Source organism: Narcine bancroftii, chromosome 14 (genome assembly GCF_036971445.1).
Source record: "Narcine bancroftii isolate sNarBan1 chromosome 14, sNarBan1.hap1, whole genome shotgun sequence".
NCBI classification, from domain to species: domain Eukaryota; kingdom Metazoa; phylum Chordata; class Chondrichthyes; order Torpediniformes; family Narcinidae; genus Narcine; species Narcine bancroftii.
Window position 1 is genome coordinate 57,396,327 of NC_091482.1, and position 27,419 is coordinate 57,423,745.

General features: G+C 41.2%; 1 protein-coding gene across 5 annotated transcripts in view; it reads right to left on the bottom strand.

Moving 5' to 3' along the window:
- The window catches only part of atp8b4 (ATPase phospholipid transporting 8B4), a 232,260-nt gene that overhangs the window by 167,893 nt on the left and 36,948 nt on the right, over positions 1-27,419 (bottom strand). For 4 of the 5 annotated variants that reach the window (XM_069910766.1, XM_069910763.1, XM_069910765.1 and 1 more), the window contains exon 2: positions 25,008-25,097. The gene's annotated coding sequence lies outside the window, so the exon portion shown is untranslated. Of the gene's footprint in view, positions 1-5,152; positions 5,471-25,007; positions 25,098-27,419 lie in introns of those variants that run through there. The other variant, XM_069910767.1, reaches the window with a different exon arrangement.

A 27,419-nucleotide genomic window follows, 5' to 3' on the forward strand; every position in this document is an offset into this window, starting at 1 on the left:
CTCTCACCCTTCAAAACATATGGGAGGGGGGGGGGGGTTGTAGGTCAATTGGGTAGCATGGGCTCATGGGCCAGAAGGGCCTGTTACCATGCTGCATTTCTAAATTTAAAAGAGGAATATTGGTAAAACTAGCAGACTGTCTGTGATAGTACAGTATCACCAATGTACATAGTGTATATAGTTACTGTATCTAGACTGTGCTTACAGTGATTGGCTGAGAGCTAAGCCACGCCTACTGTCTGGGCCTTAAAGGGTTGTGTCCCTAGCCAGGTCGGATCATTCCCGACTGGTCGGCCACCTGTGAAGAGCTCCTGTCTTTTGCTAATAAAAGCCTTGGTTTGGATCAACAAGTCTTTGGTTCTTTCGACGAGCTCTACACTGTCACAGCATTTCAAAGGCGATAAAAGTCGATATTCAATTATGTAATTTCTTGTCTTAATCAGACATCGTGATGTATGTGTAAACCACCTTTGCATTTCAAAAAACATCATCATTCAGTTTGGGGGAGGGGTGGTTTAAGGTGCACATTTAACTTAATATTTGTATTGGGGTAAATATTTTTCTCAGTGGTTTATAAAATGCTGAAGGTACAGAAATATTTGTAAAATAAATTTGGATTAATTAGCTCCTGACAGCAGTCCCTGAAGAGATCATGTTCGCGGGTGTGAAAACAGACCTAGTACCACAAAAAAGATCCTGCTTCTGTCAGGTATCCAAATTTCTTCTGTACTCTTTCATTATATTTTAGTTTTTCTTGTTTTCTCAAGACAGATAATAAAACTTCAAACAGAAGGTGGATTTTCTCACAACAGTTTTTCTAAAAAATGTGGATGGCTTTGACTGTTGAAGAAAGATGCATCTGGAAATTTTGGTTTGGGAAGAGTGACTTGAAGACCAGAGCTCTGTTTGAAAGAAGATTGCCAGTAAAATTAAAAATCTGCATAACTAAGAGACATTCTACATCATAGCAGATCCACAGAACCAGTGAAAGTGGCGTTCCTAACAAGACATCGAAGACCCATTCATCTCCATTTCTTTTGACCTCAGAGACAAGTACAAGACCTGATAAATACATCGTCAATTATCCAAACGAGGGAGCACAAGTTTGCCTGCACTCCGCACGTCACGGTATGTACCAACAGCTGACAACTGCCTAATCTACTTTGTTACTTCCATCAGTCAGGTTCTGAACCAATAACTTTAAATATTAAAGTTTGTAGACACTGTGATGTAATCAAACCACAGAAATGCTGGAGGAGCTCACCTGGTCTCACAGCATCTATAGGAGTTAAATGATACATTACCGGCATTTCAGGCCTGAGCCCTTCCTCAAGCTGAACCAGTAGCAGCAAAGAAACCTTGCTAAATGAAAATAAAAGTTAAAGATCTCAGGAAACTGTCAACAATAGCTCTATTCAGACATCACTTCAATGACAATCTCATGACTGCTAATCAACAATCTGCAGAGTTCATAGTATTTGGATTGCCCCAAAATTCACCATACTCAGTGTCTGTAAACAGATGATATAGCCTTCTCCACCAGAAAAATACCAGGATGGGTTTAATGAGAGTGAGTATGAGATCTTTTCTTTGGCTTGGCTTCGCGGACGAAGATTTATGGAGGGGGTAAAAAGTCCACGTCAGCTGCAGGCTCGTTTGTGGCTGACCAGTCCGATGCGGGACAGGCAGACACGATTGCAGCGGTTGCAAGGGAAAATTGGTTGGTTGGGGTTGGGTGTTGGGTTTTTCCTCCTTTGCCTTTTGTCAGTGAGGTGGGCTCTGCGGTCTTCTTCAAAGGAGGCTGCTGCCCGCCAAACTGTGAGGCGCCAAGATGCACGGTTTGAGGCGTTATCAGCCCACTGGCGGTGGTCAATGTGGCAGGCACCAAGAGATTTCTTTAGGCAGTCCTTGTACCTTTTCTTTGGTGCACCTCTGTCACGGTGGCCAGTGGAGAGCTCGCCATATAATACGATCTTGGGAAGGCGATGGTCCTCCATTCTGGAGACGTGACCCATCCAGCGCAGCTGGATCTTCAGCAGCGTGGACTCGATGCTGTCGACCTCTGCCATCTCGAGTACCTCGACGTTAGGGGTGTGAGCGCTCCAATGGATGTTGAGGATGGAGCGGAGACAACGCTGGTGGAAGCGTTCTAGGAGCCGTAGGTGGTGCCGGTAGAGGACCCATGATTCGGAGCCGAACAGGAGTGTGGGTATGACAACGGCTCTGTATACGCTTATCTTTGTGAGGTTTTTCAGTTGGTTGTTTTTCCAGACTCTTTTGTGTAGTCTTCCAAAGGCGCTATTTGCCTTGGCGAGTCTGTTGTCTATCTCATTGTCGATCCTTGCATCTGATGAGATCTAGCAGCTAATTAAACACAAATGGAAGGTGTCCTTAGATTTGGGCTCCATTTGATCTGAAGGGAAAAGAAAGCTCTACAGGTGTCTAATAATGGAAGTCAAACAGAAACCCCTGATACAAGATCAGCTGCAAGGTCAGGTGCAAAGGACATTGGATATCCAGCAATTTATAGTCATCATAACCTACATGGATGCTTCAGCAATCAAAACAATCCACAGTCTTAACACCCAATGGTCCATCCTACCGAGAGCCAAAAAGAAAGGTGAACTTATCAAGGACAGGGATTGAGCTTCCCCTTGAAGGATCTCTTAGAAGTTCACTTATTTTGTTCAGTTTTCGACACCTTATTACAGGAACGATGTGGGTGCAGAGGATGTTGCCTGGATTTGAAAATCTGTCTTATGAAGCAAGGTTAGCTTGACCTTTCACTTTGGTGCGAAGAAGGACGAGAAGCGACCGTAGAAGTGTGCAAGATTCTGAGAGGTATAGAGTCAGCACCTTTTTCCTAGGGCAGGAGCAACAAACACCAGAGAATATCAATACAAAATGAAGGGAGGAAAGTTTAGGGAAGACTTCAGGGGCAAGTTTTTTTTTTTAAATAAATTTAAACACAAAGCTGTGGGTGCCTGGAATGCCTTGCCAGGGATGGTGGTGGAGGATGAAACATTAGAGGTATTCAAGACTTTTAGACAGGCACATGGAATAAAGAAAAATAGAGGATTATGAGGTAGGGGCCTTGTTTATTTTTGGTTGGAATATATAGATCAGCACAATATTGAGGACTGAAGAACCTGAACTGTGCTATAGTGTTCTATATTCTAAGAACTCCTCAACCATGACACCGTGCATGACGTGGATGTCCTTGACTCTAGCCTATAGCGTTATCCAATCCATCCTCATCATTCTTCCATATTGAAAAGAAGCTGAAGACCACATGCAACATTAAAAATAACTAGGATGCAAAGCATAGATTCAAAAAGTTGGTGGACAGGAAATTTAGTCACCAATTTATAAAATTATCCCACGTCTGGGAAAGGGAGGACCTCAGAATTACTGCAGTCTTAGAATCTTTAAGAAAGGAGGCAACATTGAATGCAGTAACTCCATGTCTCTACATCATCAGATCCCTCTCACTTCAACTGGCAACTTTTTACCTCACAGAGAAGATGGTGTATTTCTGGAACAAGCTGCCAAAGAAAGCTATGGAAGGCGGTGCAATCGCAATATTTAAAAGACATCGAGAAAGGTACATGGTTAGGGAAGGTTTGGAGGCAAATGAGATGGGCTCATATAGACAACTTGGTCAGTACGGACAAGATGGGCAAAAAAAGTCTGTTTCTGTGCTGTGTAGCTCTATGATTCTATCTCACTGACCTGTGGTATCCCCAGCCCAAGTTTGTTCAAAACAGAGAAGATGCATTCAGAGTTGTGAGAGCAGTGTAAAATGGTGCAAAGGAGGATCCTGGTTTCAAATCACAACTCCCTCCGCCCAGCTGCAAAAAGACTTTGTACAGGTAGGACCCATATTGGCCTCATCAACTACCATGAACCCACAGAACTGCAGTAGAATTAAGTCTTGACCTCACAGGGCTGTGGAAGAGAAAGTCAAAGCAAAATTTAAAATATGCACTTCTAAACACTTGATCCTCCAAACTGGCAGCCAAGCCAAAGATCAACTTTAAAAGAGGCATCAAGCGCCAGTCTTTTCATTCTGTTTCTTTTGACAAGAGCCACATGTACACAAACAGCTCCAAGTTGCTAAGTTGGTTTGCCAAGCAACAGTTTCTCTCCGCTGGACTCCAGACTGTATTAACAAGTTGTAATTGGATGTGGGCTACAGGCACAAAGATAAACACACAAATGAGCTGTTACATCACCAATTTAGCACACAGAGGGTACTCCAAACATCAACAAAGAGAGTCAGCCAATGTCCAATGTCATCTGGTGATTTTTTTTTAAATTCTCGATGTCTTGTAGGCATTTTTACACAGCTGCTGAGAAGCAAATTTTCTACTCCGCTGGCAGTGTAAAGATAACAAGACAGAATTTATTATGCAAATTCCATCTCGCAATTTTTCCTCCAGGAACCTTTTTTTTTTAAATAAACAGAGCGGCTGCAGTCTAAATTGACCGCAGGCACACTGCAAAAACAGGCACCTAGCCCCAACCGCCTTACTCTCAGCCTCGGACATCCGTCAACCCCTGCCGTCTATCGCCCATCACCCCTGACTGTCTATTGCCCCCTCCTCCCCAATGGTCCATACAATCAGTGAACCGGTGCGGACTCGAAAGGCCAACGTGGCCTGTTTCCGCTCCGCAAATGGTTATATGGTTAACTCCAGATGCAGTAGCAGGGGCACTGTGCTGCCGAGCCCAGAGTTCACTCGAGCCAGGGATACACAGAGCGGTTCCTCATGACGTTTCAGGTCTTGTGTGTAAGAGAACAGAAAACTAGCAAGTCCTTTAATTATTCAGATACAATTGTCGGTTATATAATTTTATAGCAGATGGAACTTCAAAAGAATGTGGATAAATACAAGAGGGATATAGAAATATCATTATCAGATGAGGAGGCTCGTGTGGAGTATGTTATGGGCCACTTGGAGCTGTTAAATTCCATGCAGTAGGTTTGCAATCTTAATAAACATTGCTTAACATCTAGCTTGTCGTTAAAATGGAAAAGTACAGAGTGAAATTGAAAGTCCTAATCATGCAAAACTAAATGCACATCATCTTGCCTAGCAATACAACAGACGAAAAATGTCAACATAACCACTAGCATCAATGTACTTACTCATCATTACACATCAGAAGGCCATTCAATTTATTGGGTTGATACTGGCTCCTAGTAGAGCAATCCCATCAGTCATATCCCTTCACTTCCCAGTCGCGGTGCCACTTAACTCCTCTCATGTGTCCATCAACCCCTCTCACATTTGCATGCTAATTCCCTTTCCAGGGGTACTATAGAGTAGCCCATTAATGTACCAGTAGGTTTTCAGGACATGGGAAAACACTGGAGCACCAAACATAAATGCATGCAGTCCCAGAGAGAACACAGCTGGTGCTTGAGGTCAGGATCCACCCTGGGTCACTGGAGCTATAATACCACTAGTCACTTTGCTGCCCATGTTATGAAAAGGATCGAGAGAATTGCTTAAGAGAATTGTACATAGACACTCCCAGGAAATTGCATTATTTTTCATTGCAAGAATTTATAAAAATATGAAAAGAAACTGTACTTTACTGAACAACATCCAGTTTGTTTAAAAAAAGAGAAGCTATATTAGTGCTGGATAAAATAAACAATTTGGATATTTCTTTGCTATCACTCCCTCAAATTGGCACCCGTCACTTTGCGGGGTTCACTTTGACATTGGTAGGATGAACCACAGTCAATAATGCTGAAGCAAATAAACCATCTGGATGCCAACGTGACAGAATTCCATCAATGTTCGTTACTAGAGGATTACATTATTCAGTCAGGAAAGCAACTTCTCGTGATCTCAGATCAATGGAGTAGAGAAGAAAAAAAAACTCGTTAAAATGTACACAATGTAAACAGGTGACTTACTAATAGAGGTGTAAGCTTTGAAGTTTAGGTATTAGATACAGCTTCTCTGAAAAATTCCAATAATTAATTCAATAAGCAAACCTGGTGAAGCACCTTTAACTCATTATTAGCTCAGAAAAGTTCAAAGTATCAAAAATAATTTCCAACATACTTCCTCTTTTCTGGTGATTCAGCATAAAGCATATTTCCTTGAATAGATGTGTTAATGATATCACACGAATTGTGATTTTTTTTCTTCATCCAGTGCTCTTTTAATGTACTATTCTTCAAAGGGGAAAATGAAAAAAAAATCGCAAGAGTGTTTCATCGGGGTGGGGGGGGGGGGAGGTGGCTGGACAAAGTGGCGACTCTGTGTTCCTTACGGTAGACAAAGTTTAAGAATTTCATGTCTGTTACATTTTAAATGTAGCATTACGTGTCAATAATGGAATCACTACCTTTTTAATCACAACATCCAATAGAAATAGTGGTCAAGTGACTTGCATTCTTTCTCGAAGGAGTAAGGAATAGCTATAATCGCAGCTGGGAAAATGCTTACATTAAAGCCAGAAGCCACCCGGAGACCACATTGGTTTCCTCCGCGTATTCCAAATTTCTTCCACATCCCAAAAAAAAGCACACTGATTGTTGGCTACTGTAAATTCTCCATTGTCTAGATAGATACCAAGATGTTTGAGGATGGGACATCGTTTGATGGGCACGTGAAAGAAATAATTGGTTATAGGGAAAAAAAGTTGGAGAATAGAATTGATTTATTTTACTCTCAGAGCCCAATGATTCTAGATTCAAGATTCCTTTATTGCCATGTAATAAAAACAGTGCAAGATTACACGGAATTTGCTTTAGTCTGCCAATAAGGCAGACAGTTTCATCATCACCAAAAATTGCCTGAAGCGCCTCTCAGTCAGAATGAGAAACAAAAGAGAGTTCTCTCAGAGTCACAGAGCGTCCGTGGATTCACCTCCAGCACTGCCTCAGCCACACAGACCGGACCAAACCATCAGCAGCCCGTGCTCCAGATCTGAACCTCTAACACGGTCAGGAATGATGAGGTATAAATTGACAGCCATACTTCACTTTGGCATCATTGTATTACAATGCAACAAAGTAATTCAAAGTCACTGAAGTCCTTATCAAATACACGTTCTTTATTCCATTTCGAATAAATGTGTTTTCCTCGGGGTGCTCCGGTTTCCTCCCACCCTTCCAAGCTCATGGGTGGTTAATTGGGTGTATTTTGGCAGCACGGGCATGTGGACCACAAGGGCTTGTTGCACTGTATATGTAAAATTTAGAAATGATGAGAACTTCTGGTTGCACTCATCTTGGCAGATGGTGAAACTGACAACTTTGGTGGGAAAAGTCAATGGATGAAGTTAGCAGCAGACTCTTTACTCCAGTGGGTCTCAACCTTTTTCTTTCCTCTCACATGCCACTTTAAGTAATCCCTATACCATCGATACTCTGTGTTATGTCTGGTCATATGTCCATATGTTTTTGCATCAAGGGCTGGAGGATGCTGTTTTGTCAGGTTGCACTTGTACAATCAGATGACAATAAATTTGACTTGAAATGTTAGCAAACCTCTGGAGATGTATGGTGGAAAGTATACCGATAGTTGCATCACAGCCTGGTAAGGGGGCACCGATACCTCTAAGTGGAAAGCCCTGCAAAATGTAGTGGACTACTGTCCAGTACATCAGACAAAACTCTCCCCACCAAAAAAAATCTATATGGATTGCTGCCATCGAAGGTTCATCAAGGATCCAACCACCCAGGATATTCATTGTTCTTGCTACTGCCATCAAGAGGTAAAGGTGCAACAAAACTCTTTTTATCACCAGGTTCAGGAATGGTTGCTGCACCTCGGCCATCAGACTCCCAAACATCACACAATCAGAGACTCATTTAAGGACTAGTACTTTGCACATTATTATTTACTAAATATTAGTTTTCTGTATTTTCAGTTTTTTTAAAATTCTTTGTTGAAATTTCTTTTTGTATACCATCTTTTGCTTGAGTATAGTTTGCACTACCAAGTAAATTCTGTCTGGCCTGCAAGAAAAAGAATCTCAGAGTTGTACATGATATCATGTATGTACTCAGGCAATAAATTTGAACTTTGAGCTCTGAACTTTGATGTCTATCAATTCCTACTTGATTTTCTCTTGCCTAGACTCAGGGGTAATTTATAGTTACCAATTGTCTTGGGTAAACTTATACCTCTCAGTTTGATCTTTTTAGATTGGTCACAGTGTTTGAGCTACCGAAAGAAAATAGACACACACACCGAGAGCAGTTCAGTTTATACAAGGCTTTATTACTAAATTTAAAACTGAATTCGCACTGTAATATGCAAGCCCTTCCCAATTATACTTATCAACGCCTGGACTGGTCCCAACTGTCGAAGCGAGGCAACGACTGCACACTTGTAATAGGTCGTCGGGGCGCCAATCAGTAGCAGCTTCTCCACCTCCCTCGACTGGGACGTTAGCTGAACTCGAAGCTCTTCTTCTTGCTGAGAGATGTTGCCACCTCTTAGAGAGTCTCAAACTTCAGCAGTGGGACCATGGCTTTATTACCCAAAAGTTGTTCACTTCAGATCTGATCTCTTTGAACAAATGATTTAATTATCTTCAAGGTCTCCTGACAGTCTGCGACCAACAAAAGACAACTGCATCTCTTGGCCTCATGGTGGAAGTTGGATAATGTCTACTGATTCATATGCATCCCTGGGCCCCATATAGTGTAAATTTAGAATGTCTTCGAATGATTCAACTGCATCCTGGGCCCCATGGTGGAATTTAGGTGTGTCCACTAATTCATATGCAACAAGGAGGTTCTCAGCCTTGCAGAAGCAAAGGCTGGAAAAGTAAGAAACACGGTTTAAATCTTCCATTACACCAATTACGTCCTGTTTTGCAGAAACTGCCAAAATGTTTGGCCTGGAAGTCAGCCTGAAGAAAACTGAGGTCCTCCATCAGCCAGCCCCCCACCATGACTACCAGCCCCCCCACATCTCCATCGGACACACAGAACTCAAAACGGTCAACCAGTTTACCTATCTCGGCTGCACCATTTCATCAGATGCAAGGATCGACAACGAGATAGACAACAGACTCGCCAAGGCAAATAGCGCCTTTGGAAGACTGCACAAAAGAGTCTGGAAAAACAACCAACTGAAAAACCTCACAAAGATTAGTGTATACAGAGCCGATTTCATACTCACACTCCTGTTCGTCTCCGAATCATGGGTCCTCTATCGGCATCACCTACGGCTCCAAGAACGCTTCCACCAGCATTGTCTCCGCTCCATCCTCAACATTCATTGGAGCGACTTCATCTCCAACATTGAAGTACTTGAGATGCCAGAGGCCGATAGCATTGAATCCACGCTGCTGAAGATCCAACTGCGCTGAGTAGGTCACGTCTCCAGAATGGAGGACCATCGCCTTCCCAAGATCGTGTTATATGGCGAGCTCTCCACTGGCCACCGAGACAGAGGTGCACCAAAGAAGTACAAGGACTGCCTAAAGAAATCTCTTGGTTTCTGCCACATTGACCACCGCCAGTGGGCTGATCTCGCCTCCAACCGTGCATCTTGGCGCCTCACAGTTCGGCGGGCAGCAACCTTCTTTGAAGACCGCAGAGCCCACCTCACTGACAAAAGACAAAGGAGGAAAAACCCAACACCCAACCCCAACCCACCAATTTTCCCTTGCAACCGCTGCAACCGTGTCTGCCTGTTCCGCATCGGACTTGTCAGCCACAAACGAGCCTGCAGCTGATGTGGACATTTACCCTTCTATAAATCTTCGTCTGCGAAGCCAAGCCAAAGACACCAATGAACTCAGACTAAGATTACAATTTTATTGTCAGAGTACATACAACCCTGAGATAATTTTTCCTGTGGGCGAAGCAGTGCAAAAAAAATCACTGTACTCAATGCACACAAGTAAACAAAAATATTTACAAAGTGGCTATGTAATACAGAGAGAGAAAAAAAAATCAATGAAATACAGAAATAAGTGTCTTAAATGAGTCCCTGATTGAGTTTGTTGTTGGAGTCTGATGATGGTGGAGGAGGAGCAGCTGTTCCTGAACCTGGTGGTGCAAGTCTTGCAGCACCTCTACCTCTTTCCCAATGGCAGCAGTGAGAACAGAGCACGTGCTGGGTTTGAGGATCCTTGATGATTCCTGCTCCAATGGCAGTGTTCCCAGAAAATGTTCTTTGCAGAGCTTTACACTCAGGGGTATTGGTGTCCCCATACTGGACTGTGAAGCAGCCAGTCAGTGCACACCAGTATTTCCGGTCTCATGCCAAACCTCCACAAGTAGGGGTGCTGACAGGTTTTCTTCACAACCCTCCAAAATAGTTGCTTACCCTCTCCACCTCTGATCCCCCAATGATCACTGAATCACTAACTCACCAGCTCACATGTGACAAATTGAACACCTGAAAGAAATTTACATAGTTACAGGGAAAATAGGTCCCTGGGACTCAAATGGTTGCTCTATAATGCAGAGAACTTCAGTGAACCAATTGCAGGTACATTTAAGGAAAGACTGGATAATTACATGGAGGGGAGAGGATTGGAGGGGTATGCACCAGGTGCTGGTCAATGGGACTAGGAGGGTGGGGATTTGTTCTGGCATGGACTAATAGGGCCAAACTGGCCTGTTCTGTGCTGTATATAGTTATATGGACTTCCATTGACATTGCATCTCAGGCATGAATGTGAATGGCAAGAAGTTTTGCGATTGTTATCGGATCACAGTAGTAATGTCTTATTGCTATTACAAAGATGCTTAGCCTATTATTTTTTTTTAAATATAAACACAGCCGCTGCTTAACATGAAATTATCACAAAATTCCTGCAACGGAGGCTGTGTAAAAAGTTTGGAATGGAAATGAGTGACTCATTCCTGTTCCAACATTTTTGCTCCGGCATCCCTTCCAGTTCCAAAATTTTTGCTCCGGCATCCCTACACAATTTTGCAGACTATCTGCAGTCCCAACTGAACTGGACTGTGTCAACAATGGGTTAATGAATATCAAGTCCAGCCTCTTTACTTACCGCACTTCCAGTATTCATTGTAAAATCACGCAAGAGGTTTCAAAATCACGCAAGAGGTTTCAAAATCACGCAAGAGGTTTCAAAATCACGCAAGAGGTTTCAAAATCACGCAAGAGGTTTCAAAATCACGCAAGAGGTTTCAAAATCACGCAAGAGGTTTCAAAATCACGCAAGAGGTTTCAAAATCACGCAAGAGGTTTCAAAATCACGCAAGAGGTTTCAAAATCACGCAAGAGGTTTCAAAATCACGCAAGAGGTTTCAAAATCACGCAAGAGGTTTCAAAATCACGCAAGAGGTTTCAAAATCACGCAAGAGGTTTCAAAATCACGCAAGAGGTTTCAAAATCACGCAAGAGGTTTCAAAATCACGCAAGAGGTTTCAAAATCACGCAAGAGGTTTCAAAATCACGCAAGAGGTTTCAAAATCACGCAAGAGGTTTCAAAATCACGCAAGAGGTTTCAAAATCACGCAAGAGGTTTCAAAATCACGCAAGAGGTTTCAAAATCACGCAAGAGGTTTCAAAATCACGCAAGAGGTTTCAAAATCACGCAAGAGGTTTCAAAATCACGCAAGAGGTTTCAAAATCACGCAAGAGGTTTCAAAATCACGCAAGAGGTTTCAAAATCACGCAAGAGGTTTCAAAATCACGCAAGAGGTTTCAAAATCACGCAAGAGGTTTCAAAATCACGCAAGAGGTTTCAAAATCACGCAAGAGGTTTCAAAATCACGCAAGAGGTTTCAAAATCACGCAAGAGGTTTCAAAATCACGCAAGAGGTTTCAAAATCACGCAAGAGGTTTCAAAATCACGCAAGAGGTTTCAAAATCACGCAAGAGGTTTCAAAATCACGCAAGAGGTTTCAAAATCACGCAAGAGGTTTCAAAATCACGCAAGAGGTTTCAATTTTTCGTCATTCATGTATAAACAGCCACACCAGAAGACAGGAAAAATTTTTGAATTAAAGTGTAATTTCTATTTGGAAAAAACATCTCAGCAAGAGAAAATGGAGTTTGGCAAGTTAAAAATGTTGGCAGTCCGATTACAGCAGCAAACCTCAAAGGGAGGTTTACATAACGTTGAGTGTACTTAAAATAACACCATGCCACGAATGGGAATGAAAAAAACCTAGCAGTTTTAAAATTAAAGAACAGTAATTAAAGATATTGATATGAAAGTTAACACAGCTGCAAGTAGCTCTAATAATGGCAGAGATAGATGCACATGGCCAGAAGTTGAGGAAAGGGTTATTAGCAAGAAGGATATTAAAGATTAAAACCTTTTCTGGCAAAATCCTGGGATAACAAGAAAGTGCAGTGTTTCATTGAGGACAGAAGTCAAGGTGACTGCTCTCAGTAGCTGCAGATATGAACAAAGCAACTGGCAGAAACAGTGGAGGGAGTAAAAATTAAGGCACATTTATTTGGCTTCACCAATCTCTTGTACAATTTTAACACATCATCAAAACCCCCAAACACAATACTTTGATTTATGAAGGCCAAAGCTCTCTTTATGATCCTATGACACCACTTTTATATAATCGACACTCCCAGACCCCTGCCACATTTCACAGTTCCCTCCCGTTTCCTGAGCAAGTCCTACTCTGGTTTGTCCTAAAGTGCAACACCTCACACTAATGTCCAAATGAAATTCCATCTGCATTTTGCAGACCATTTTTCCAGCAGGTAAAGATCCTGCTGCAAGTTTTAAAATCTTTCAATGCTGTTCACTATACTCCCAATTTTAATGTCATCTGCACATTTGCTAATCCAATTTAGCATCCAGATTTTTGATATAGGTGATAAACAATCGACAGACCCAGCACCAATCACTGAGAGGCATCACAAGTCACAGGCCCCCAGTCGGAGAGGCATTCATCTACTGGCTTCTCTTGCAAAGCCAACATCTAATCCAATTGACCTCATCCTGAATACCAATCAACCGACGTAAACAAGAAAGCCTGCAGATGCTGGGGTCAAGTGCTGGAGAACCAGTAGTTTCTGAGAGTCATCGGTGACATTCCAAATCTCCTCCATCTGCTTATAATGTATAGCCATTGGCAAGCTTTCTTTGTGTTTGCAAGAACATGGATGCTCCAGGACAGCTCCTCAGAGATGTTGATTCCCAAGAATTTGAAGTTCTTGACCCTCTCTATTGCCGATCCCTTGATGAGGACTGGTTTGTTTTCTCCTGAAGACCATTTCATCTCATTGGTTTTGCTAATGTTGAGTGTAAGGTTGATATTGTGATGCTACTGAACTAGCTGATCTCCCTCCCTCCTATATGCTTCCTCATTGCCATCTGTGATATAAAGTACACTGTTTGACCAGCTGAGTTTCTCCAGCATTACATTTTCACTTTTATTTTATTAATAATGTCATAACCCCAAGGTAATATCAGTGATGAAAAAAATTAACTTTTATTATGTGGTACATACAAAAAGAACTGGAAGTGATCACTGCCAAATCAGTTATTTCCCAGACATTGAATTCAGCTAATCACAATTCTTGGCACGACCCTTTTCCATGACTGGAATTTGGGGTGAAGTGTCTTCTATTGCCTTTCCCCAACAAAAAAAATGCCCACTTACAAAACTATGAAGCCCTTAAATGGAGCAGAGTCATCATGAAGTAATCCAAGAACCCACCCCAGAACAGTTGTTTTGTAAAACTGCCGCCAAAAAAAATAAATGTGGTCTCTTAACTCCAAAAATCCAATGAGCATTTTCACTGTGTTGCATCAGATCTTAATATGCAGTGGAATGCATGACATATCAGGTCTGTATTTAGTGCTACATCATATGAAACTGAATACAAATCTAATTCTGCTGAACTAATTTCTTGTTCTTTGACAATAAAATCTTAAATTATTGCCTATCTATTGTGCACTGATGCTAGGATGTTTATTTCTGCCTGTTACAGTTAGCCTCAAACTTTGTATGGATCATCTCCTCAAAGCATTTCTACCCATAGTCAAAACAGTTTATTTTTAAAAATCCAAAATTTGCAGGGAGTCAGATCAAGACAATGCTTGAAAAAAAAGGATTGTATTCACTAAGTTTCTTATAATAGCAACATCACATGATAGGGCGATGACTATCTAATCATCCACTTCCTAGCATTGTACCGTCTGCTGAACTTTTAAAGAGGTTTTCTTGAAAATTTGCCGAAGAACGCGCTGTGTACTTTGACAGATTTTTCTAAAAAGGCAACGGCAGTAACACGCACATTAAATTACACCATTTAGTGCACTAACTTACTTCAGGAAGGAGAGCCAAGTTACAGTAATGAACTACAAAATGGTTTTTAATAATTATTCAACAATAAATCCTGAGAAATATGGAGCAGAAAAACTCCTAGCCGGAGTATCTCATTCAATATTTTTCTCCACCTTTTGGCCTAGTTTTTAAAAAAAATTTTGAATCATAAATCTGGCCTGCAAAAAATAAAATCTGTCAAATACAATAAAACCCCTGTAATCCAAAATTCAAGCAACCAGTGAAAAAAATGGAAAATATATATATTTTTAAAAATGTACATAAATATCAATAAAGTAATGAGAAAAAATGCATGTTTAAAATTGTAAAAGTAAATTTTCACAAGATCACAAGACAAAGAACAGAAACAGGTCACTAGGCTCATCAAGTCTGTTCTATACTCTAAAGAGAAACACTTGGTGAAGTTTGGAGCAAATATTCGGCCAGCAGAGTGCCTTGGTCGTGCTTTGCTCATGGCAGTTGTTTGAATAAAGTTGCCCAGGATGAAGAGATGGTTGATGTTGCTCGCTATTGGGGTGAATCTTTTAAAGTCTTTCCTTATCCCTACTTAATAAGAGTCGCCCTGGTCAGAGGCTTTAACTATAAACATGAGGGGGGGGGGGGTGCGTGGGTGGGAGTGGGTTTAACTATCCACAATGTTTGTGTTTTGGGTGGCTCTGTGGAGGGGGATCAACCTGCGAATGCAGCGACAGTGAAAAGTTTTCGAAGAATGTGACTGAAAATAAAGTTAAATGCTTTAAGGCTGATATATTCATGCAAGTGAAGTTTGTTCAGTGCAAGTACAGAATAGTATTTTTGTCTTTTAACTGTTTATTCTTAATGCAGGTATATTAGTTTGGCCTTGTTAGAGCAAGTCTAAAGAACCAGAAAAGAGTCACTGTTGTCCATTCCTGATTTCCATGAGCAAGTGGTGGTGAATCAGCTCCTCCATCCACTCCCATAAAGTTTGTTTACATTTATTGGTCACAAAACATCTAGCACAGTGAGAAAGCTTCTTCTACGAACAATCATGTTATCTCTGACAATCGTACACCCAGCACAATATGGGGTTGCAATGAAAAGCAAGATTGATGAGCACTAAGCAAGTTCATGTTTAAGTTTATTATTATCATACAATTGACAAGTACAACAGGTTGCAAAAGCATTCTTCAGTCAGTCCTCAGCGTAAAAACATGCAAACACATATGCCATTTATACTAGAGTAACTGTCAAATGTTTTGGACCACTTTTTTGGGCCAAATGAAAACAGGGGGGGTGGGTTGACTTTTGCATGGGTCAAACTTTTGACCTCAATAAGTACCTGCATTGCTCAAGGCATCGGGAGCTCGAAGGCTGGGAGCAGGTGACGAGTCTGCGTTTGGCGCATCATGAGTTCAGGTGGACAGGCGGCTCAGGCGAGGGGGTGCTGTTGGGTGGCAGGAGCTTTGGTGAGCAGGTAGCTTGGCTGTCAAAGTTTTGATGGACGGGCAGCTGGGGCATCAGGAGTTTGGATGGACGGGTGGCCAGAGTGAGGATCCGCGGTCAGAGCTCAGATGTGTGGGCGGCTGGGGTGTTGGGATCTCCCGTGTGTGAGTGGCCAGGGAGAGAGTCCACGGTCAGGGTATCAGGAGCTCGGATGGGCGGGCATTCGGGCCAAAAATAAGGGGTGGGGGGGGTGTTGACCTTTACATGGTAATTCAAAACTCCTGATTCGGGGCCAAAAAATAGGGGGGGTGGTTGACTTTTACACGTATCAACAATTATACAAGTGTATTTCTTTTTTCTTTGGCTTGGCTTCACGGACAAAGATTTATGGAGGGGTAATGTCCACGTCAGCTGCAGGCTCGTTTGTGGCTGACAAGTCCGATGCTGGACAGGCAGACACGGTTGCAGCAGTTGCAAGGGAAAATTGGTTGGTTGGGGTTGGGTGTTAGGTTTTTCCTCCTTTGTCTTTTGTCAGTGAGGTGGGCTCTGCAGTCTTCTTCAAAGGAGGTTGCTGCCCGCCGAACTGTGAGGCGCCAAGATGCACGGTTGGAGGCGATATCAGCCCACTGGCGGTGGTCAATGTGGCAGGCACCAAGAGATATCTTTAGGCAGTCCTTGTACCTCTTCTTTGGTGCACCTCTGTCACGGAGGCCAGTGGTATAGACATACCACACATGTTTACAAGCGATTTATATACAGTACATAATAAAAACAAATAAACATTGTTAAATAATACTAGATTATTTGAGGGATTATATGAGCAACATGATCAATTCAGTCATTCAGTAGTCTCACTCCCAGTGAGAAGAAGCTGTTTCACAGCCTGGTGATTTGGCTCTTATCTATTTCCCGAATATTGGGAGTAGCTGGAAGATGTCATGTGCGGGGTGGTTGGGGTCCTTAACGATTTTGCAAGCCCTCTTCAAACTATGATCCTGGTAGGTCACATCGACCTCCAATCCAATGGTCTACACTACCGCCACTGTATCACACGGTGATGCAGCCAGCCAGGATGCTGAAAAGCACAGGGCCAGCACCGCTATGATGGTCATTCAAATGATTGATGACTGCGGCTGACAAATGTTCTTCAAGCCTGTTGGTGCATTCTTCAACACTCTTAAGCCTGCTCTCCGATTGTTAAATGGAGTCCACAGTGGGGATGGAAGTCTGTGATATGTTCCAAGCTACATTCACTACCAGCTGCAGCTTCTTCCAAACCTGAACTGAGTAGATCCTGTACCACACTGCAATGTATCCTGGAAATCATTTTTTGACAGTGCTTCTGTAGAAGTTGTTGAGAGACAAAGCAGTTGAATAAGGAACTCCAGTGTAGAAATATATTTAACAGCAGGATAACCTACACTTTGGAGGAGAACCTGTGCATAATGTCCCTAATGCCCTTGTCTTGCTACCAAGGATTGCTGGTTTAGGAGATGCTCTTGGCAAGCAACTCCACTCCATTTTGTACATGAGAAAATGAAAAACAACTTCTGTTTGCAAGATACAATTTCAATCCTTGGAGTGTTTCCCCTTTAATGCCCATCAGCTTTACCAGAATCCCTCGATTCCCACATCTGGTCAAATGCTATCTTGATATCAAAGACAGTCACTAATTCTCCACCTTCAAACTGTACTATAGATCTTTGGTCCATGATTGGACAAAGATCCAAACTAGATGTGGAGCCTCGTCATCCTGAGGGAAGCTAAATGGAGCAATGAAGAGCTGCTTATTGGTGAGTGAATGCCAACAGAAGGCACAGTTAATAACATCTTTCATCACTTAATGTAGAAGGCTAAAACAGGTATCGCTCTTGCTTAAAGTTCCATGGAGAGCTTCCTCTTTGTTGGTCAACTAATTTCTGTGCATTGCAGAAGAGACAAGCTGGGGATCCAATATCAGCATATCCTATCTTGCGGACAAAGCAGTGTTCAAGTAGATCCAACAAAAATGCTTTGAGCTGAGGCACTAGATGCATTCTGTAATGGACTCCTCAACATCACAAGATCTGCAGAGCACAACCCCATCATTTTGAATGGTGTTGCTAACTTTCAATCAAAGTGCAGCTAAGATGGTTGTGAATTTCCTCGATTTTACTTTATACTTTAATTTTGGTTAAGATATTTTAAATATTTATTTAAATCCATTGGAACTGCTTTTAAGTAATTATTTGAGAAATTTAAAAACAATTCAAAGACCTCCAACAGCAGCATGTTATGAAAACAAAGGGTTTTACGATTTGCCACTCTGCTGCAAGGAATATTTGGAGAAATGAGGCCTCATGTTCATTTGTAACCTCAGGGAAATCATACAACAGCTTGGTTGTGTGAAGAGCAGGAGTTGGGGGGGGGGGCGAGAGAAGTGATGGGGTAAGGGTAGGCATTGGGCTGAATCTGTAATTCTGCACAATTTTTCTAACATTACATTTGAAGCAAAGGATCTCGTCTGTGAAAAACAATTACAATGCCTTCTCCAATTAAAGAAGGAATCCACACTGCAATGTCTCTCATGGTTATAACGATTTCCAAGTGGGTTTTGTTCTCATGGATTTTCCAATTTATTTCAACTTCCATTGAATGACCGGGACCATTGCCTGAAGAGGGCGCACAAAATCAGTGAACCGGTGAGGACACGAAAGGCCAACATGGCTCCGTAAATGGTTATATGGTTATGGTCTCAGTTCTGAAAAAGGCATGTAATGAGACAGCTTTCATCAGAGCCAATAGGAAAATCCAAAAAACTGTTAGGAAGCAGCACATACTAATGAATATCATTAAGATCAGAAAACAACTACAAAAATTATGATTCTTCGTGATGAAGTTTAAAAAGAGCTTGAAATCATAATTAAGCTGCTGTGATGTACAACATCTGGAGACTGTGTTTCCTTCACATCTTGTGTAAACAAATCTTGTATTATAGAAATGAAGAAGCAGAAAAAATGTACATAATGCAGTTTTATCAGCAATAACAATAAAATGTTGCTCAAGGGAAAATGATGTAATAAGAGCTTGGAACTTTACCACATTGCTAACAAAATCTGTCACAGAATTATTTTAAAATGAATCAAGTAGGCATCTTAAACACATCAGCCATTTTATATCTGTTCTAAACCATATGCTCAAAAGAAGAAAAAGTAGATGAACACAAGGCTTCTATCAAATGGTGGTATCAAGGTGTGGGGCAGGTTGGAGAGAGATCAGAAATACAACTTCAAGAACTTAGTGGTTTATTCATAGAATAGAAAAAGAGTCCAAAATATATTAAAAAATAAATAAGATTGAAAATTATGTACTATGAAGTCATAAAGTACGATAAAAAGAACTTGGGAGCACACTTGAAGTTTAACTTGAGGTTCTTGGTATTAACACTTGATCATTCTAACACAGGAAGCCATTGGACCCTTGGGAGTCCTTTCTAACTTCCTGCGAGAAATCCAGTTACTTTAATTTTCCTTCACTTTTCTTGGAGTGCAGCAGTTTTATCTCTCTTATTTATCCATCCAACTTCCTTCTGAAAGGAACAATTTAAATAATCCATTTTCTATCCAGGAAACAAATTCCAAACCATGATTACCTTCTGCATGGAGAAGACTTATTCCCCACATTACACTTGGTCTTTTTGGCAATTATCTTATCATGTGCCCTCTGGATCTTATTCCTACTGACAATGAAAACAGTTTCTTCACCTCGATCCTTGATAAACATTTCTATTACATGGTCTCTGCCTCAAAAGCAATCTCACCTGTGATAAACTGATGAGACTTTCACTTATCCTGCTTCCAGCTCAAGTCCTTAGATATACCCAACAGTACCAACTTCAACTTATAAATAGAAACTCATGTAGGATTGAGCTATCATGACTCAAAGTTAAACAGTCAAAGGCTAGACCTAACCTTGTAAAACGTCGCTCACAGCAGAGCTTCAAATTTCCAAGACAACACAAATTGATCAGCATGTCATTGAAGAAAAATAAACTTACAAAACCGTGAAGAATTGTGAACAAGTCGTAAATGATCTCTTAACAGTTTACACTGGACAGTATGGTTAGCGCAATGTTATTACAGCAGTAGTGACTCGGGTTCAAACCCTGCACTGTCTGTAAGGAGTTTGAACATTCTTCCCATGTCTGCATGGATCTTCCTTGGGTGCTCTAGTTTCTTCCCACCGTCCAAAAATGAGAACATATTAAATAAGAGCAACATTCCCCTGCTTCTGCCATTCACTGTGTATGCCTTGGTCTGGTTTAACACCCCAAAATGTTTCACTTCTCACTTGTCCAAGTTAAATTCCATCCACCACACCTTGGCCCACTTTCCAAGTTGATATAGATCCTGTTGGACAACCTTCTCCAACTTTGTTGTCCATAATTTATTGAATCACCAGTGAACCCACTACCAACCCTTGCAGCACTTATCAACCCTCCACTCCCACCCTTTTCTCTGATCACCAAGCCAATTTTCCATTCAATTGGCCAGCTCACCCTTGATTCCATGTGATATACCTTTCCACACCACCCTGCCATGTGGGACCTTCTCAAAAGTCCTATCCGGCCCATCAAACCTGCTCCACCATTCAATGAGAACATGGCTGATCTGATAATAGCTTCTCTCCACTTACCTGCCTTTTTCCCAGATTCTTTAATTCCTTTACTATGTAAAAATAAATCCAACCGTGTCTTAAATATATTTACTGAGGTTGACTCCACTGCTTCAATGGATACGGATTCACGACCCTCTAGGAAAAGCAGCTCCTCCTCATCTCAGTCTTAAATCTACTACACTGGATCTTGAGGCTATGTCTCCAAGTTTTGGTCTTGCCCACCAACAGAAACAACTTAACTATCTCTATCTTAACTATGCCTTTCATAATTGTTTTTTATTTTTTAAAACAGGGTTGATAGGTTAATTGGGAGGAACAGGTTTCAAAGGCTGGAATCAGCTTCTACCGAGTTGTAAATAGATGCAAACTATATTACTGATAACATATGCACATTTTCTATGTTATACACTGTGTAAATGGCCTCGTTCCCATTAGATACAGCAATGGCCTCACAATGCACTGAAATTCAAGGATTAATTGAAGTCTGAAAACAATATCAACACAGCCAAATGGAAAATTCACGCAACAAGAATAGTGTTTTTATGAATTTGTTATTTACTATATTTCATTAGTTTTAATGTTTTTACATTTAAATTATTTCTATCTGTTAGCTTTATGGGAATATCATCAAGCAAGCAAACTGCAGCTGGTCTTCATAGAATTACAAATTCTCAGAGAACAGTCACAGGTTCTTTGTCCCAATGTTCATGCCAACCTCCAAATACCCATTTAAACTACAGTAATCCAATTTTCTTGCACTCAACTCTCAGCCTTCCATACCACAGCATTTATGATACTTCAAAATGTTGTGAGAATCCCTTTCACCACCATGCCTCAGGCATTTTGTTGAAGATAAGCACCATCCTTTGGATTAAAACTTCGTTTCACAAATCACATCTGAACTGATGTCTCTGATTGTAGACACCACTGCTGAGGGGGAAAATTTGTTAATATCTTCCCTATCTATGCTCCTCATAACTATGAATTCTTCGGTCAGGTCACCCATCAATACTCTTCACAGTAATGAAAACTAACAGCCTATCCAGTCTCTCTTCATAGCATTTTTTCCCCAGGCTGGGAGCAGCAAACACTAGAGGGCATCAGTACAAAGTGAAGTTTACGGATGACTTTCTCTTCCTTCTCCACCACCCCCCCCCCCCCAAAACACCCCGAGAGAATGTGGGTGCCTGAAACACCTTGTCAGGGGTGGTGGTGGAGGCCGAAATATTAGGGTTATTTAAGACTCTTGGACAAGCACATGGATGAAAGAAAAAATGAGGTCGGAAGGGTTTCATTTTTTTAGTAGAAATATATAGGTCGGCACAACATTGAGGGCCAAAGGGCCTGTTCTGTGCCGTGATGTTCTTAGTTCATTCCTGAAATGTTCCATCTCAGACAATGTGCTGGTGAATGATCTCTGCACCCTATCCAATACGATCACATCCTATCCAATATGATCACATCCTATCCAATATGATCACATCCTATCCAATATGATCACATCCTATCTATCACAAAAACAAAAAGTGGTAGAAACGCTCAGCACGTCAAATGGCATTACTAAAAAGAGAATTAGTCAATGTTTCAGCTCCAGCACCTTTTGTTTGAGAAAGAAGGGAAAAACAAGTTTTCAGAATCAGAGAAGGTGGAGGAAGGGAAGACTTGATAGAGCCCATCCTGAATCCAAATGGATTATTGAGGGCAGTTACAAGCACAATGAGTTTCCTTGTGTGTATGAGGCAAGTGGCAAGGTTGTGTGGCTTGCGCAGCAAGCCAGATTATACAGACAGAAAGATGGGCAGCATGGTCAGCATAGAGGTTACCACAATAATGCTACAGTGCCAGCAAAAGTGGTTTGAATCTGGCTCTCCCCGTGTCTACATGGGTTTCTTCCAGGGTGCTCCAGTTTCCTCCGACCATTCAATTGGGTGTAATCGAGCAGCAGAGGCTCTTGGGCTGAAAGGGTCTGTTATGGTTCTGGAAATTGAAATTGAAATTGAAAATATACAAATTGAAAAGAAAGATGAAGTTACATAAAACTGGAGAAATTAAATCGCAAATTTGGAAGGCAGGTAAAAGATGCTGCCTTCCTCAAGCTTGCTTTGGGCCTTGCAAGGGTGTGAGTGGACCCAGGCAGAAAGGTCAGAGTGCAGTGGGATGAAGTTCAGTTCAGGATCACTCTTCCAAACTGAATGCAGGTCCAGCTTTCCCAAGCCTCTTTCCCACAATGTGAGGAACTCCTACTGTGTCTGAATTAGTATTTTATCCTATATCTACCTGCTCTTTTATTCTCTTTCCCTACTAATGAAGCCAGATATCTCACCTTATCCATCAATGCTCTGCATTTAGGGATCTTGGGATTTGTACAAAATGCCCCCCTGTTCCTCAGCATTTCCCAAGATCCGACCATTCACTGAGTACATCCTCATCTTATTCGCCCTCAGAAATGTAATTGCCCATTTTTTTTCAGGACGTGAATTCTATCTGCCAATTTGCAGCTCATTTTACCAACTCAACAACAGCATTCTCTCGTTGAAGATTACCCTCCACACCATGAACATTAACTAATCTTCAGATCCTCTGTGAACTTACAATCGCTCCTCAATTACCATTATATATTAATATTTATGTGAAACAGCAAGGATCCCAACACTAAACTCTGCATAACAGTGCTCATCAGCTTCCAGTCTCACATATAATCCTTGAGTATTATCATTGCCCTTGAACATTACCTATTGCCTTCCATTACAAAACCAATTCACGATACTCAAGACTTCATGATAAACAGTAAACTAAAGTACTCTGCCTTTCAATTACACACTTCAATTATACCTTGAATGCTAAATATTTCCAAAATCACAAATCACTTGAGAAGACAAGACCGTTAATGGAATTACATTAAACACCTCCAATCCTAAAATACATTACCAAAGAATGATTATGGTTCAAAATGTTCCAAATGTTTATGAACCAATGACTTGTGATGAAAGCCAAATAAAAGCTTGCATTATCGTCTTCAAACAGAATTTCCACTTAGCTAGTTAACTAAGAAATACAAAGACTTTTATATTAACAAGGTAAAAATGGCACAGGAAGTTAGAAACCTGAGCATTAAAATCATTAAATACTGATGTTATGTTTAAAATGCTGACCTTGACATTACTGTACAAAGAAATAATTGACTTGTAATAACCCATTATTTAACACAAACCTCCTACAGTCATTATCTCAATAGTACCTTCACATTCAAAGATCTTGACAGTCACATGTTAACAGATGGATGTCTATCAAGCCTGACATTCCAATCAATATGCAAACTTTGAAACCTGGTGCTACAAAACAGGGTCACAAGCTCTTTTCACAATGCCAATCTTCCTAGGAAGTGGGAAAGTATACCAGGAATGCTACACTCAGGAGCTTTTCCCACAGCACCAGGATTTACCTGGTTAATTGGCATCCTGGCATTTTATAAGGGGGGGGGGGCCCTCCAGAAGGAATAATACAAAGGCAAGCTGTGCTTTCACACCGCCAGAAGGCAATTAGTGAGTTAACTCAGCCGGGCTCTGACACTTGCCCCCACCAAGTGTCAGAGCTTGGATGAATTTAACTCTCCCTGTCAGGTTGGGATGTTTCACACAGCATGATTACCAGACCCGCTAAATTAGCCAGTTAACCCACACGGAATAACTGTGAAAGGGACTATTGATTGCAGTTATGGTCACACCCATGATGTAGGTTGCAGGAAGTTCAGAGATCAGTAGGAAAAGGGAATACGGGTATACCCCGCTTTATGAAACTAGAGCGATTCTATTAAACAGTTGGTAAGCCAAAATGGCACAAAGCCAACACCCATTCACTTCTATTGGAGGCTATTTTCGTAAAAAGCGAATGTTTATAATTAGTTTTCATAAAGCGGAGTATACCTGTAGCCATGTGTCCATTCTCTTTGTTGGCAGGTATAATAATGCTTTGGATATTGTTGGATGGGGTGACCTATCAGAGGGTAGCAGTAGCAGCCAGGTCAATGACAGCACAACTGGCCCCAAGGCTCAGCAGTGATGGGCACAGATAGGCATTTCTGTTGCTAAGACTCCAGGATGGTATGCCCTCCCTGGTGCCAGGGTCAAGGAAGTCTCTGCAGGGGTACAGGAAAATCTAAAGGGAAGGACGAGCAGCTGGAATTTGTGGTCTATATGGAGATCAATGTGGTGGGGGGGGGGGGAAGATGTGGTCCCACAGAATGATTTCAGGGAGCAATATATCAAGTTATAAACCAGAACTTCCAGGGTTATAATCTCAGGATTACTACCAGTGTCACATGCTACCAAGGCAAATACTGAGGAAGAGAGTGCAGTTCATACAGGAGGGAGGGCTTCAGAAGTATGGGTCATTGGGCCCTCTTCGAAAGCAGATCTGTACAAGATGGACGGGTAACATCTAAACTGGAGGGGAACAATACCCTTGCCAGGAGGTTCACTAGGGCTACATGGGAAGGTTTAAACGAGAGTGGCGGGGTGGGAGTAATAGGATGGCCAATTTAGATATATGCGAAAACATTTAGCAACTGAACAAAGCACAACCTGTCCACAAGATAAATGACTGTATTTAAAAACTAGACGACTTCCATCACTTTGTCAAATGGATTAAAAGACACCAAACTTACCAGAGTAAAAGATGTAACTTTGCAATGATGACATGCCAAAAGGCCCCGAGTGGTTTCACTAACCGAGGTAAATCCTAGCTTTGCTGCTGCCTGAGAAAAAAAAAGAAAAATAAACCTGAGAAAGACCAGAAATCCAAAACTTTTCTTCCGATTGATCATTGTTTTGGAAATAAAAAATCTATAGCTTATAAATTAACATCGTCCATTTGACAGGCTTATCCATGACTGGGTGTCCTAGGAGATGAACACTAAGGAGAGTTGCCTTTTAATGTTACTTGCTATTCTTTGCTTTGTTCAAAGTTTTCTTATTTTCAAATTGGGGTTTAAAAAAAAATAGGTAGTAAGGGTAAAGTTCACTCTTGGCCTATCACAATAATAAATGTAGTTGAACGGAATAAGTCAGTCATTTAAACTTGACGTTGCAATTACAGTCCAACATCAAGAAAATGATTCACCCCGAGTCAACCTCCGTATGCTTAGGCTGGAATCAGCTCAGGTTTGTAAATGATTCATCCCATTTCACGAACATGCTAGTTTTTCAACAATTAAAAGTCTTCATCTGGGGGTGTAAAGGGAGGGGGAGGGGTTAAGGTAGCACGATAAACTAACACTTTGAATTTAGACCCATGGGGTCTGAGGAGGAATTCATCCAAGCCTAATGAAACTAGATCTGTTTGTTCTACGAGTTTGACCTGTGTTTACATGACTAAGATTAAGTCAATGGGCAGGAAGTGGTAATTTTGTTGTGCAGGCCGCATTCTATCCACAAACTGAGTTCAATTTTGAGTTCTGAACACTATTTCAAAAGAGGTACAGGTGCCTAACCCATTATCCGGGATTCTGAACACCGACAACCTCCAGATGACATCTGCTCATCAAAGTTGGAGTTCGGCACCAAACATGACCCTTCCTCAACTCCCATGTATCCCGTTGCACTCCGGATCAATAATTTATTTCATCATCACCTAATAATGGCCCTGCATGGTGCGCACCATCGCCAATTAGAGCGATTATCGCTTTATGAGCAACTCCGTCGGGTGCCATCACTGATTAGTGCGATCGTTACTTTACAAGAGCTCCTCCCTGTTCACCATCACTACCCACCCTCTAAATCAACACCACCAGCTGGAGCCAGTTTTATTTTTGTTTTACTTTAAAAATTTATGGTCTTTATTTATCCAAATTCTTTTAACATCCCACTTTGTGCGATTTTGAAGCATCACATTTGCTTAAAAGGCACCACCGTTTTAAAATGATTCCCAAATCCAGAAGATTCCAAACAATGACAGGTGTCCAGTCCTGACCATCCCAGATAAAAAGGTTATGTACCTGTATTGCCTTTGGAATGGATTCAGCGAAATGATATCATGGCTTAAAATATGAACACCAGGTCCATTGCAAAAATGTCACTTTCAGAAAGTTCATGGGCGATGTAAATCTGATATTGGAAAGGAAAACAAGATGAGATAAAGCAGATGTCCTCCGGAGTGAATTCAGAACAAGGAGGGTATAGCCTTAATTAGAGCAGCCAAGTATAAAAATCAATAAAGATGTTCTCATAATGAGGGGCGAAAACCAGGAACGCCTTCACCCAAAAGGGTGGGTTAAATGAAACTAGATATTGTTCAGGGAAGCCAATCAGAAGTAATGAAATAAAGACAGAAAAATGTTGAAGTTATAACCTAATTGAACAGTAGAATTGATTTGAAGTCCTCAAAGGCATACCTCTATGCAAATAAAGGGAGCAATGAGAAAGTAAACATGCTTTTAATTCAATGTCAACAGATGCCAAAATCTTGTACAGAGTTTGTCATTAGTGGCTGCAAACAAAGCTGTGTATTTGTATATATTTATGTATATTTATTTTAAATTTCATCTTTTGCTTCTCTATCTTTCTGTAAGGCAATGCTAACTGCAACTCTTTGCCTGCCTTACAGCAGACTTAAGGAAATGTCGTATCTTATGTGAGTAGGTCAGCTGATAATCAACTGGATTTTGAAACCAGAAAGGAACTGTAACAGTTTTCTGTGATATCATATATTAAGACTCCAAAGGAACAAGTCCTTTTTCACTCAGTTTACAATTTTGAAAAATCCAGCCCAAGGATAAGCTTACTCAATTTTGGATACAAAGACAATGAGCACTGATACAACTGCTGAGAAGCAGAAAATTTCCACAAATTTTCTGCTCCATTGGCAGTGTAAAAATGTCCTGACAGAATTTATTTGCTAAATTCCATCCCGTAATTTTTTCCACCAAGACCCCTACACATTTTTACAGAGCAACTGCAGTGTAAATTGCGCTAATGAATATAACATTCACCCTCTGACAAACTCGGCAACACAGGGAGTGTAAAAGTACTTAAGAAAAGTGCTGTGTAAACGACCACTCTGGAGGTAAGTATGCATTTTT